Source organism: Tachypleus tridentatus, chromosome 9 (assembly GCF_004210375.1).
Source record: "Tachypleus tridentatus isolate NWPU-2018 chromosome 9, ASM421037v1, whole genome shotgun sequence".
Taxonomy (NCBI): Eukaryota; Metazoa; Arthropoda; class Merostomata; order Xiphosura; family Limulidae; genus Tachypleus; species Tachypleus tridentatus.
The window spans coordinates 93,217,052-93,231,260 of NC_134833.1; the positions used below are offsets into that span (position 1 = coordinate 93,217,052).

General features: G+C 33.9%; 1 protein-coding gene and 1 long non-coding RNA gene across 6 annotated transcripts in view; one reads left to right on the forward strand and one right to left on the reverse strand.

Moving 5' to 3' along the window:
* Positions 1 to 14,209, forward strand: part of LOC143225769 (xylosyl- and glucuronyltransferase LARGE2s-like) — a 116,516-nt gene that overhangs the window by 42,863 nt on the left and 59,444 nt on the right. The gene's annotated exons all lie outside the window — the stretch shown is intronic.
* The window catches only part of LOC143225774 (uncharacterized), a 43,393-nt gene continuing 33,017 nt past the window's right edge, over positions 3,834 to 14,209 (reverse strand). The window contains exon 3 of the long non-coding RNA XR_013014070.1: positions 3,834 to 4,283. This is a non-coding gene — a long non-coding RNA (uncharacterized LOC143225774). The remainder of the gene's footprint in view (positions 4,284 to 14,209) is intronic.

Consider the following 14,209-nt stretch of genomic DNA (forward strand, 5'->3'; position numbering starts at 1 on the left):
CCATCTGGTACATGGATCTTTTTTTACGTCTTTTTAGTAATATTTGTATCTTTAGGTTTAATCAGTCGATTTATATCTTGCTATAATTCATGGGTTTTTATTTGTCTTATTGCAGCAATATCTGAGGAAGGCCGATAGAAAATGAACATATATTTATATCAAAATCATTAATTTGCATAGTGCATTTACCACTAAAACCGTTTTCTGTATTGTTTCTTATTAACGAGATGACATTTATTTTAGAGACTAAAAAAAAATATTTTTTATGAGTCTGTTTCTGATTGTTTATGTTGGGGAAACTATAGCAAGGAAAAATTTAATATTCATTGTGATATATAATACCATATGTCAACGATGCATGATCTGTATATTCGTTATTTGTTTGATAAGACATCACAACAAGACTAATGATTATATGTAAAGAAATCTTATAAGTTTTGGTATTGAAGAAAATTTCAGCGGCTTGTGTGCGGTAGGAATTATATTATGTTTTCCTTATTAGAAATCCGAAAATCTTCAGTTAAAAAAAGTATATGTTAAAACTAATTACCAGTGCTATTATAATGTAATGTCACATACAACGAGGTTACAACTCACTGTTATTATAATATTACATTATAAATGGCTGATATAAATAACGTTTTGATAAAGAATTTATGTCTTGTGTACCTACTCAATCTGATGAGTCTCGGTATTGTTTGATTTAGCATAAAGCTACAAAGTGATACCTGCACAAGCCCTCTCCAACTTTGAAGTAATAGACTAGGTAGAAGTCAACTATTCACCGCCACCACCACCCAACTATTGTTGAATTATTGTTGTCAGACTGAAGGGTGGGATTTGACTTCAGCATCCACAGCCTAAAGTGTGAAGTGTAGTTTATTTTTGGCTGCAACAAAAGGCAACACTCAATATTTCAGATCCACAGTTCGACACGATAACCACTGGGCCGTGCCGTGACCTGACCCTCTAATATTGAAAGAGAGGCTTCGTCGACAGAAGCTATAGCACGCAATGAATGTGTGCGATCGATATTTGTTATGGTATTTTTACTGAATAGAAACCTGCATATGATAGGTAAAGACTCTTCACGAACAACTATAAGTCTGACTGCGATGTAATGTCACACTAACAACTGATCTGTAAAATGTAATTTTCTTTACTATTCTGAGATTTTGTTATCAACTCTTGCCTGTTGTTTGTCTCAATTAAAGACATTCCGTTCAATAATGAAATTTGACACCAGCTGAAAAAAACTTCAGTGATAAGAAAAGTTTCATAATGTTAAATCGTCAAACGGCACCAGCACTTACATTTGTTGGTCATGATGCCTTTGCAGTTTATTCATCAAGATAAATCAGCACTTACAGTTCTCGATTTTACGTTTTGTTGTTTGTTTGTCAGAAGGGATGAGATTTTACAGTTTGGGCCCGGCATGGCCAGGTGGGTTACGGCGTTCGACTCTTAATCTGAGGGTCGTGGGTTCGAATCCCAGTCGCACCAAACATGCTCGTCCTTTCAGCCGTAGGGGCGTTATAATGTGACGACCAATCCCACTATTCGTTGGTAAAAGAGTAGCCCAAGAGTTGGCGGCGGGTGGTGATGGTTAGCTGTCTTTCTTCTAGTCTTATACTGCTAAATTCGGGAGGGTTAGCACAGATAGCCCTCGAATAGCTTTGCGCGAAATTCAAAACAAACAAACAAACAATCTTTTACAGTTTGGGTTTCAGAGTCGGCTCTTACAGTAGTTGATAACGAGTGCTTGTTATTTGGTCGTTAAGCGAATTGAGTTCATACAGTTGTTGATGTCACGTACTTGCTGTCTGGTCGTTAGAGAGAATCAACACTTACAGTTTGACCACATGTACTTAAGTGTATTTGTCAAACTACGTCAGCACTTATAGTTGTTGATAACGTATAAGCATTTGGGTCGTCACAAATAATTACAAAGTTTCTGAGTTATTTCTTTTTTTATTAAACAGTCACTTAATATTCAAAACGCAATATATATATCTTATATCTTCTGACAAGACTCATATTGACTATTTTGTTCTACAGCGTGTGTACCCCTAAATCAAGTTGTCCACTTTTGTCCCCGTTTCAACGTGTCCTTAGTAGAATTAGAATTTGTCTATCTAACCTGTCTATTTCTTCTCAGCAGTCAGTTGGGCCTTAATGACCTTGGTGTTAACCTTGTGAGATTCCAACTAGAAATCACTTTGAAAACAGACCTGTTGGTATTCCTGTCTGCCCAGTTATGATTAACTCAGCTATAGAAGATGTGGGTACTTGCCGGTGTAAATTGTCGTATGTGTGAGTTTAAATCTAAGTATATAACAATGTACACTTTTTGTGCTTTTTTTCCTGTATTTATTTAGCTCATCAATTTGTGGATGTTTTCTACTTTGTTCATTCCGTCTGCCACCACATAGCTCACAAACTTATTTATCAAATCCTTTGAATATCCAGTTATTGCAGGTATTGAATTTATAGGTTTATTGCCGCTAGAAATACAACGATTTAATAATTTTTTTTAATGACCAAATGACGCGTTTAAGTTTGGCAAAATAAACCTCCAGCATTATGGTACTCAAACACAGCCTAAAGCTGACATTATTCCAGACTTCTACTTTAACATTGAAGAAGGTGTCAAAATAGCTTTACTAGGACAAGATTTTCCTGTCACGTTTGTCTAGAGAATAATCTCAAATAAGACAAAAACACTATTTAATCTCATCAAAATAAGAACAAAAAAGTTAGAAGAGGAACAAAACTACATTAAGAATGACATCATATAATGGTGTTGCAAGTAACAACTGAAGAAGTAGAAATTCCATCAATCGTAGGCATTTAATGTTTTAACTGTCAAGGCTACAGTTGTACAACCCAGACGTGTAACATGCGTAGAATATCATAACGTCTTAAACTGTGCCAGTACGCATTACAAACCGACCTACTGACAGTAAAAAAAAAAAAAAAAAAAAAAAAACACCAAAAACTACAAAGAATAAAGGAAACATTAAAATCTTTCGAAATAAAAGCATTTGAAACACCAAAAACACAACATCAAATAAACTTTAGCATCATATTTAAATCACAATCGCTGTCTCAAACATCGTTTACAAATGCTGAAATCTCAAGTAATAAAATGAAGCAGACAAATATCACATACAGTATAAACATAATTGATTAACCTGACGAGCAGATCAGTGAAGAAGTAACTCAATAACTTATGCCAGTGTTACGAATACTGTAACTGATTTGTTCACCATTCTAGCCCAAGAAGAGCAGAAAGACTTCTTCACAATAATTTCATACTAAAGAAGTGATATATCTATTATCAAATATTATATTCGCTGTTTGAAAATATATAATTACATAAATGGAAAATTACATAATCTCCAATGTGAAAATCCAGGGTGGTCTTGTCTGAAAGAAACACGAAATTGGCATTCTCACACAACACATTAAAATAATTGTTGTTTGTATCACTGAAATCTTGCTTTATAATAATCAAATACTAAACTTTAGTAAAAGTGTACCGTGTAGCCAAAATTTCGTCAAGAAAGGTATTATTCTCTTAGACAAACACATCGTAGGTAAAGAATGACTTACTATAGTCAACAAATGAAAGTATTCTAATGAAAGTCTTATTTAAACAATTATTGACTATAACAATACTGGTATTTATTGTTCTCTGACATGCCATTCAGACATTGACTTAGTAAAATTGCAACACCTAGGAATAACTATATCATTATTGGTGATCATAGATTTTGTTAGAAATGTTACAAATGTTAGAAATCGTGTACTAGAATTCATTGGGAATTACAATGAAATTCTACATTAAACAACACTTCTACCAAGACTTGCAATTTTAATAACACAAATGATATGACACATTTATACATATGCTTACTAGACATATCAAGATATTTCGCTTCCTTTAGTCTTAGCGTGACGACTTTAGTATTAAAACTCTATAAACTGCAACAAATGTAATAGAATTACAGTTATAAAAATATAAGCTGGCCTGAATGCACATCAATTATTGGTGCTAATTTCGAGAGTTGAAAATTCAAGAAACATCGACGAATATTACTACTAAATGTCTCATTAAACATAATATTTCCTAGATATTCACAACACATAAATCATAACAACTGACAAACTCGAAAACTATGAATACCACCATGGAAAGATGGAACAACTCCAGAAGAATGATTAAGACAACCTCTGCTCCCAATTGAAGTATAAAACGGACACAGAATTTCTGAGTCCATCTGAAAGAAAGATATACCAACGGTTAAGAAAACAATGCTAAAACCTCACAATTACACTAAACAGCACTACTTGTTCTCACCCTTATTCATATCAACACTAAATACACCGAATTTAAAAGAAACAATACTAAAGCAGCCACAAAAAAGTAAAAAGCAGATTTCTTCAAAACTCAAAAATAAAATTTAGTTAAAACGCTAAATGAAAATTATACGAATACTTTATTCTATAACAAAGTAAATACCTTTGTAAAAAATAACATGTCATTATATACTTCCTCGTTCAGAAACAGCAGATAAAGATTTAACACAAAATAAAGAACAAAATCACATTTACACCATTTGATAAAACAATAACAACGGAAAAACACCAAAATAATTAAAATATACAAAGTAAAACTCCAGTGAAGACAAACTAAAAATAATTATTATCAAAAAGGACACTCAGAGAGTATAGGGACAGGTAGAAATCTTCTTGTAATCTTTCTATAAATTCAGGCTACATACCCCACTTAAACAAATCTTACTATGTTTCACAAAGAGAAGAAATACCAGTAGATAAATCATAAAGTTATAGACCTATTAGCTTCACTAGCCGCCTAGACAAAATCATTGAAAAAAATATAACAAACAAACTATTAGCCTTTCTAGAAACGAGCATACAATTATCTGAATTACAAAACTGGTTTATGAAACTACGACAAACCACCGATCATTTTATCAGGCTAGGGCCCGGCATGGCCAGGTGGTTAAGACGCTCGAATCGTAACCTGAGGGTCGCGGGTTTGAATCCCCGTCACACCAAACATGCTCGCTCATTCAGTCGTGTGGGCGTTATATGTAATGGTCAATCCCACTATTCGTTGGTAAAAGAGTAGTTCAAGAGTTGGCGCTAGGTAGTGATGATTAGCTACCTGTCTCTAGTCTTACACTGCTAAATTAAGGATAGCTAGAGCAGTTAGCCCTTGTGTAGCTTTGCACGAAATTAAAAACAAACAAGCAGATGTTCTTGATGAAACCACATGGGGGTATTATCCTTTGGCTTTCTAGCGTTATGAATTATAACAAAATTAGAGTAAACGTAGATGAGACCAACAGTAAGGCCGGTGTACGACGGGAAAGGCTAGATAACCCTATATTATTTATTATGTATAAAAACGATGCCACATGGTTATTAAGAATAATTGTTACGCCTCACAATTTGTGGATGATGTCGTTATATGGAAAAAGTTCCTTAAACCCAGCAATAGCATCCAAAAATCCCTAGAAAGGAGTGCAATAAATGGCATATCAAAATAAAAGCTCAAGAACCCATATGGTATGGTTCATAAAATTTCCAAAAATTGATAAATATTCACCAAATCTATACCTTGACAAAATTCTTCTCCAAGTAACCATCTCAAACAAATGTCTTGACAGTTCATATAAAAAGACAAAATTTAAAGAAAAGTAAATAGCTTCAGAATTCTAAGTAATATTCGAAGTGAAATTATCGAAGGATAATTGACAGAAAGCATAACAAAATTTATAAAACGTTCATAAGATCTATATTTTAATATGACATTGTAGCATGGACAAACATTGCTAGAGTAAATCAATCTAAGTTACAAACCATTCAATATATAATTACTTTACGCAGCCTATACCAGTTACACCTCCATGAATTTCTTACATAATTATGCCAACATCATGGTGGTGTCACGTAGACTTCTACAACATCCAGTAAAATATTTTAAGTAGAATATGAATAAAAAATAGCTCTATAATACGTGGTGAAAGTTGGACTAACAGCATATTCCCACCTAACATCTATTCTAAATTTAGTGTAAATATCACCTGATTGTAGATAATTTAAACTCTTACATAACAAAAATATAAAAGGACCACCAGGTTCGAAATACTATATTCTTTAATATCTTCAGTTGGTTGGAAGCGCTTTCGCAGCTTGTACAGCTCTTCAGCCAACCTACTTAATTACAATAAGGCCCGATCTGACCAGGTGGTTAAGGTACTCGACTTGTAATTTGAGGGTCACGGATTCGAATCCTTGTCAGACCAAACATGCTCACCCTTCCAGCCGTGAGGGCGTTATAATGTGACGCTCAATCCCAGTATTCACTAGTAAAAGAGTAGCCCAAGAGTTGACGGTGGGTGGTGATGACTAGCTGCCTTCCCTCTAGTCTTACACTGCTAAAATTAGGGACGGCTACCGCAGACAGCCCTCGTGTAGCTTTGCGCGAAATTCAAAACAAACCTATTATAATACATAATATTTTTTTAACAAAATGCTTATATTTTTATTAAGATAAGCATTTTAATTTTATTATACAAGTATTATGTATTGCATTTAATTAACATACACTTCCCTTCAGCCAAGGAGCAGTGTATTCTGTAAAATCGCTTCCAAACAACTAAAGATATAAAAAAAAATACAGTACGTCGGACGTGGTAGCCATTTTAATATTTTTGATATATTATTAGACTCGAGAAGATCACTCCTCTTACATATATATTTATATATTTCATTTTATATATTACATTTACTTAAAAGCAAATGGAAGATAATTTAAATGTCATTTAGCGTCAAGTACACGTGAACATGGTTGAAAAGAATAAAGTCATTTATAGAAGTGAAATCTATTCTATTCGGAACCATTAACTGAATCATTTGTCTTTTTGTTTGTTGAATTTCGGCGGAAAAAATTACTCGAGAGATATCTGCGCTGGATGTCCCTAGTTTAGAACTGATAGACTAGAAAGATAATAGCTAATCAACATCACTCTCCACCAGCCCTTGGGCTACTCTAACTGAATAATGGGACTGACTGTCACATTATAACATCCCCATAGCTGAAAGGACAAGCATGTTCGGTGATGGAATTCGAACCCACAATCCGCAGTTTGCTAGTTAAGTGCCCTAGTCACTGGACCATACCAGATCGGCTGCAAGGAAATAGATACTAAAGCCATGAACATAACAATTCCCTCCATCCGCGTAATGGAGGATGAACGAAGTTATTCGATTAATCTATTTACTAGGTCAACTAAATGGTCCAAAATTCCCGTGTCCAGAGTTCTGTATAGATGAACAGATCTTTTATTTCCTTCCCCCCTGATCACCAAACATCGACTTAAACGAGAGTATAGAGGTAGGTTTGAATAGATAAATATCTGATTGCAATTATAGATTATCTACTCTTTTATCTCCAAATTATTTAAATAATAAACCATTATACCCCTAAAGAATTTTATATCATTAAATAAATCGACCTTATGGGCTTTTCAGTCATGTGAAAAGTTAGGACACCCCATGAAAGCCTGTGTATTTTGTAATATTTTTGGATTTATAGATATTTAATCTCAATTTCAACATTACTGAGATATTATAGGAATATAACTAAACAATTAAAATTGAAGAAAAGACTTTTCAAGATTTTCTGTAAATGTAATTCTACAAAAATGCATATTCTAACTGAGGAAAAAGTTAGGACACCCTATCCCCTAATAACTAGTGTTACCCCCTTTGGCTGAAATAACTGCAGTGAGACGCTTCTTGTAGCCATCTACCAGTCTCTGAGATTGATCTGAAGAAAGTTTGCCCTACTTCTCAATGCAGAATTTTGTCAGCTGTGAGATGTTAGAGGGGTTCTTGCATGTACAGCCCATTTCAAGTCACCCCACAGCTTCTCAATGGGATTAAGATCTGGGCTTTGACTCGGCCATTCCAGGACTCTCCATTTCTTAGTTATCAGCCAGTCCTTGGTGGATTTACTGGTATGTTTAGGGTCATTGTCGTGTTGCAGGGTCCAGTTCCGCTTCAGCCTTAATTTTCGTACAGATGGTCTCACATGATCCTCAAGCCCCCTGTGATACACAGTAGAATTCATGGTGGTTTCTATGATTGTGAGCTGTCCAGGTCCTGCTGCAGCAAAGCAGCCCCAAACCATGACACTTCTACTCCATGCTTCACAGTTGGTATGAGGTTCTTTTCTTGAATCCTGTATTTGGTTTACGCCAAACATGTCCTCTGTTCTGGTGTCCAAATAATTCAATTTTGGACTCATCTGCCCAAAGTACATTATTTCAGAAGTCCTGGTTTTTGTCTACATTCTCTCTGGCAATCTTCAGTCTGGCCTTGATGTTTCTCTTAAAGAGCAAAGGTTTCACCTTGCACACCTCCCATGCAAGTTAAACTTGTGCAGTCTCTTTCCGATTGTAGAAGCATGCACTTTTACATAAACAGTTGCCAGAGCCTGTTGTAGGTCCCGTGATGACATGTTAGGGTGTTTGGAGACCTCGTTTACATCTTGCGGTCTGCTTTCTGGGTAAACTTGCTTGGACGACCAGATCTGGGCATGTTGGCAGTTGTTTTGAAAGCCCTCCACTTGTTGACTATTTTCCGGACAGTGGAATGGCTGATTTCAAAATCTTTTGGGATCTTTTAAAATCCTTAACCAGACTTATAAGCTGCTACAATTTTCATTCTGAAGGCCTCAGACAGCTCTTTCGCTCTCACCATGGTGCTCACTCTCACTCAACAGTCAGGAAAACACCAAACTAAATGCCTGAGGTTTAAATAGAGCAAGCCTCATTCGAAATGTTGAGTAACAATCTTCTACTCATGTGCACCTGGTGTGATACACCTGTGTGTGAGTTGAACCATTTTAAGTGGGAATAAATGTGTCCTAACTTTTTCTCAGTTAGAATATGCATTTTTTGTAAAATTACATTTACAGAAGATCTTGAAAAGTCTTTTCTTCAGTTTTAATTGTTTAGTTATATTCCTATAATATCTCAGTAATGTTGAAATTGAGATTAAATATCTATATATCCAAAAATGTTACAAAAATACACAGGCTTTCATAGGATGTCCTAACTTTTTCACATGACTGTATATTTCAAGTTGATAGTACTGCTAAGTTCGATTTATTAATTGTTTCAGAATTTTCGCTTAAAGCTACACAAAGGGGTTGTATTTTGCTTTTTAGACATAACCGTTCTTAATTTTAAATTTATAGACAAGACAGAAAGCAATTAATCAGCAACACTAACTTTGACTGAATACTGGGATTTGACTGTCACTCTTTTGGTTATCTCACCACCAAAAAGTACAGCTTGTACTTTTGCGGCAACATTCGCAAATTATAATAAGTACTTTGATTTACACTTTGAACAGACTAAACTAAATCGCACGAGACTCAGGATTGCTAAAATATATAATTTCTCCTAATTCAGCTTATTACTACTATTTTTACCTTTCTAAAATGAAAGTGAAATATATTTGAATTTGGGGAAGATGTGTCGACGATAGGTGGCACCTGATCTACTATGTTATCCATCACTATTGAATTTAGTATAGAAATAGCAACTTTCTCTGATAATTATATACACGTCTCTATTACCTTTAAAGAGGCTCTTAGCTACTCAGTCTCTATAAGATGAAGTTTTTTTTTCTGGCAAAACCACAGTCGTGGCAAATAAAATATTTGTGATTCATACAACTGTTTTTGTTTTCCTTAAGTCTGCCATCATGAAGTTTCACCAGATAGTAACAGTTTAAGAATTAGTTATACTCATGTGTTTAGTTTAGAGGTTTATGTTTCACGTTTACACTCCAGTTGTTTATCTTCATTCTGTACGTATCTACGAGTTTGTTAATAAGTACCTGGTCATAAAATCAATCAATTTAGATGTTCTGTTCGATACACCTTTCGTGTTGTTTTGTGTGTTATGAATCTTGTTTATGCAGAGCGATTAATATGTGATGCCATTCTAAACTACGTTACTTTATCACTTTCATTGAAAAGTGGGGCTCTAATTCACCTATATTAATTTTTTTTTCTCTTTTATAGTAAGATGAAAAATATGATTAACACCCGTGAAGATAAGTCCTTGTGTGAAAACTGGTTCTGAAAAATCCGACAAACGTTTTATGCCAGAAGTCTCAACTTTGTTTAGACATTGGTGTTACGTAAACGTGTGTTCGTTATAATCCTTCTATGTGTGAATATATGTTAGAAGTAACCCTTCTATCCGTAAACATATGCTAAAATGCGATCATTCTTTATGCCAGTAATTTGAGCAAGGCGTTACATATACAGTTGTTGAAAAATTTTGCTGTTACTTTAAAAACGTAAAGGTTTTCACATTCTGTATATTCGCTTTTCATCATAACCTAAAGTAACGAACTGAGAAATACAAGTTATCTCTTAACACATTCTCTTTTGTCGTCTTACTCTTTTGTGTTAATTTATGCTTAAAGTAATTCAGTGTATTATATACTTTATTAAATTGCATCTAATGTTCTAAGCATTTTTGTTTGACGTTTTAAAAATACCATTATTGGTGGTGTTAAGTACAAAGCGACACAATGGGTTGTGGGAACTGTACCTTCCCATGGGTATTGATAGCCAGGTTATAAAATTCTAAGTCTTCAGAATTGCCACTTAGCCACTAATGAAGCTTAAATTAATATACGATTAACTTCATACAACATCGAGGCATTTTTACTGTCGTCTAAAATATAGTGTTTCATAAATGTTTCCAAATACAGCTTTAAATACTGAAGTTACGTATACATAAATCTTTCCAATGTATCTTTATAATTTAATGTGGTTTTGCAGTATGATGGTTACATGCGTTTTCGGTATGCGAAAGGTTTCACGTTTACTTCTCGGTGAATAATATATACATGTGTGTGTGTGTACATGTTAATAAAATGTTCACTCTCCCCCTGATAAGCATCAATAACACGAAAATGTACACGTCACAGCGTGATCAAACTCGACACTTCAAATTAATTAGTTTAATGATTTTGGAATCATATCAGAAACAACACCTAGTGTTATTGAGTTTAGGTGTCAAAAGCTTAGTAAAAATAAGACAATGAAGTATTTGTCCAAATGTTTAGTTTTGAACCCAGTTTTTAAGAGCCTACCATAGAATTGATAGTTAATTACCTCTAAATTATGAATGTAATAACTAGACCACATTGAGAAAAGCTGTAAAACTAACTGTTAATCATATGTAACTTTTACACTAAAACCAACATAACATACTTTACGAACAGTGTAATTTCTATACGATATAATAGACGTAAGATACCATATACATAAATTAGGCAAAATGTTTTATATTGTAATCACGTGTGTTACCTTAGTGAAATCTATTTTCATGAGGCAGTGGTTTCATCTATCTAGGATTTGTTTTTGCTGAATTATACATTGTGAATTTGTAATTAGTCAATGAGAAGAAGTAAGCAATCCACCTCGAGTAATTTAACTACAATGTTGAATCCACTCACTTTGTTCTGTACAACAACATATGTTGCCTAATGTTCGGCTTTAAAGCATGTCAACTGTGATGTTTCTTTGATTGTTCTTTTATCTGTTCAATCTCCAACTAATTATAATGATAATATACAAATAATTTAGTTGTATAACTCATTCTTGAATAATGTTAGCGAGAATATCAATATATTTTATTTTTCTGGTTCTTTCTCAAGTTATCCTAGCGGAAACATTCTAATCCTTTGTTTGTATATTTCATCTTCGACTTGTCCTTTAATATAATTTCTCTTCGAACTCTGGCATAGCCTTGTGGTGAAGACGATAGACTCACAATCTACGAATTACAGAATCGAATACTGTTGCCGAACACGCTCATCCTTTCCACTGTGGGGGTGTTATAATATTACTCTCAATTCTACTGTTCGACAGTAAAGGGTATTCTAAGAGTTGACGGTGATGGGGATAACTAACTGCTTCTCTTCTAGTCACTTCATATACTTGAAAATTAAGGAAGGCTAATGCAGATAGATTACAAGTGTTTTTCGTATCCTCATCACACCAAATGTGCTCGCCCTTTCAGCCGTGAAAGCGTTATTATGTTTCGGTCAACTCCACTATTCGTTGGATAAAGAGTAGCCCAAGAGTTGGCGGTGGGTGGTGATAACTAGCTGCCTTCCCTCTAGTCTTACACTGTTAAATTATGGACGGCTAGCGCAGATATCCTTCGAGTGGTTTTGCGCGAAACTCTAAAAAAAACAAACTATGAATTCGAGGGTCCATGGTTCGCATTCCTTTATCAAAAAATCGCATTCTGTATTTTAGGTTCGTGTGTGCGTTACAAATGTGATGTTTAAATCCCACTACTCGACGATGGATGCTGTTAAGTACCTGCCTTCCTTCTAGTCTGTTAATTAAAACTGTGTAGCTTTTCGCGAAATTCTGATAAAAAAGAAAGAAAATATTGAAGTTTCCATCTGAAAAGAACAAAAACCAGTAGTGATTATAAAGTAAATAGGTTTATCACTGATCTGCCAGTGAGGCAAAGCCGTTTGATATGATTGATTTCCAATAAAACAGTTTAACATATTTTTAATGTTACATTAAGCAGTGTATACTAGAAATTGAACTATTAAAGGCAGTTTCCATGAAACGAGAACACTTTGAAACAAATTTGAGACTCTACTTCTATTTTCGGTTTTAGTCTTACATAGTTTTGGCATTTGTGGTGTTACTAATCTATATATAATAGTCAAATATCTGTCTGTCCCTCACGCTCTGTATCTTCTCAATAGTTAATCTTAGAAAAAAGTACATATGAAAATGCGTCTTTTAAAAAGTACATTACAAAAAATATTCATTTTTTTTGTAAATCTTAAAATTTCATATCGACATCAACATAAATCTGTGAGATAAACCATTAATCTGAGGAAAACCTATAGAGAATAGAAATGTTTCTTTTGCAAAAAAAAAAGTGTTTGAGTGTATTATATTTGTTGTTCACTTTATGTTTATATATATATGTTTCTTTTATTCTTTTTTTCATGTTGATATGCATAATTTTACTGTAACGGGTCGAATAAACTAATTTAAATTGATTATATTGACACTTTTTACAAAAAAGACGACTGTAAAACAAAATGCGTTTATTTTGGTGGCGGTCTTTTCTTGCGCTCAGTAGAATGACAAGGAACCGCGATATTCAGTTGAAAAAAATCCCACAGATACTTAGCAAACTTAAGTGTTCTGTTGTGCTGGATGCATCAACTGCTTGAAAAAAACAACGATTTTTACCAATAATTCACTGTATTCAGTTCCCTTTACATAAAAACAAACGTTATGCAATTTTTTTTTTGAACTAACACATAATTACAAAGGACGGTTTTAAACGCCCTACTAAATAATTATATTGCATATCTGCTCTCATCCAAGAGATTGAGTTGAATGCATATCTTATATTTATGCATAACTATTTTTAAGAAAATTACCTGTAAGTTGTTTCAACAACCATATGCTACTCTATCAATAAATTAAGAGATAGAACAAATGAACGCAAGGTGGTTAAAAACCATGTTAACATGTTCCAGCAATGATAAAATCTAATAACAATATTTTTATGTTTAAACAACTTCTGCATGAGACTCTTATATCAATTAATGTCTGACATAGTTAGATCAATGTTTCCTTTGCTAAAACACTTTTACATTACGTCAATGTGGCGTCATAAATACGCTGTTACATGTGAAATCTATAACACATATAACTGTTGCAAAATTATATGTAAAATCTCAGTGCAACAGAAAAGAGTTAATGGTGATATTAACTTAAATATTAACATAACAACTGCCTACTAAAACACAGAGTTAACCATAGAGTTTCCGGGATAAGGTATAAGTCACGTGCTCTCTACTACAGACGGTTCGTTACAATTTATAAAACGATTAATGCACATTAATTAATACAGTGCTGACACAGGCGACATATGTAGAATATATATATATATACTTGGTTCGATGAATTCCCGGCCATTTAACAGTGTAGTACACCAAGGAAAAAAATATAAGATTATTATTATTTCTGTGTGGAAATTTTCTATAGGAGGACTGTTGTACTACGTAAGGCCAAAGAACAACATTTCGGGGA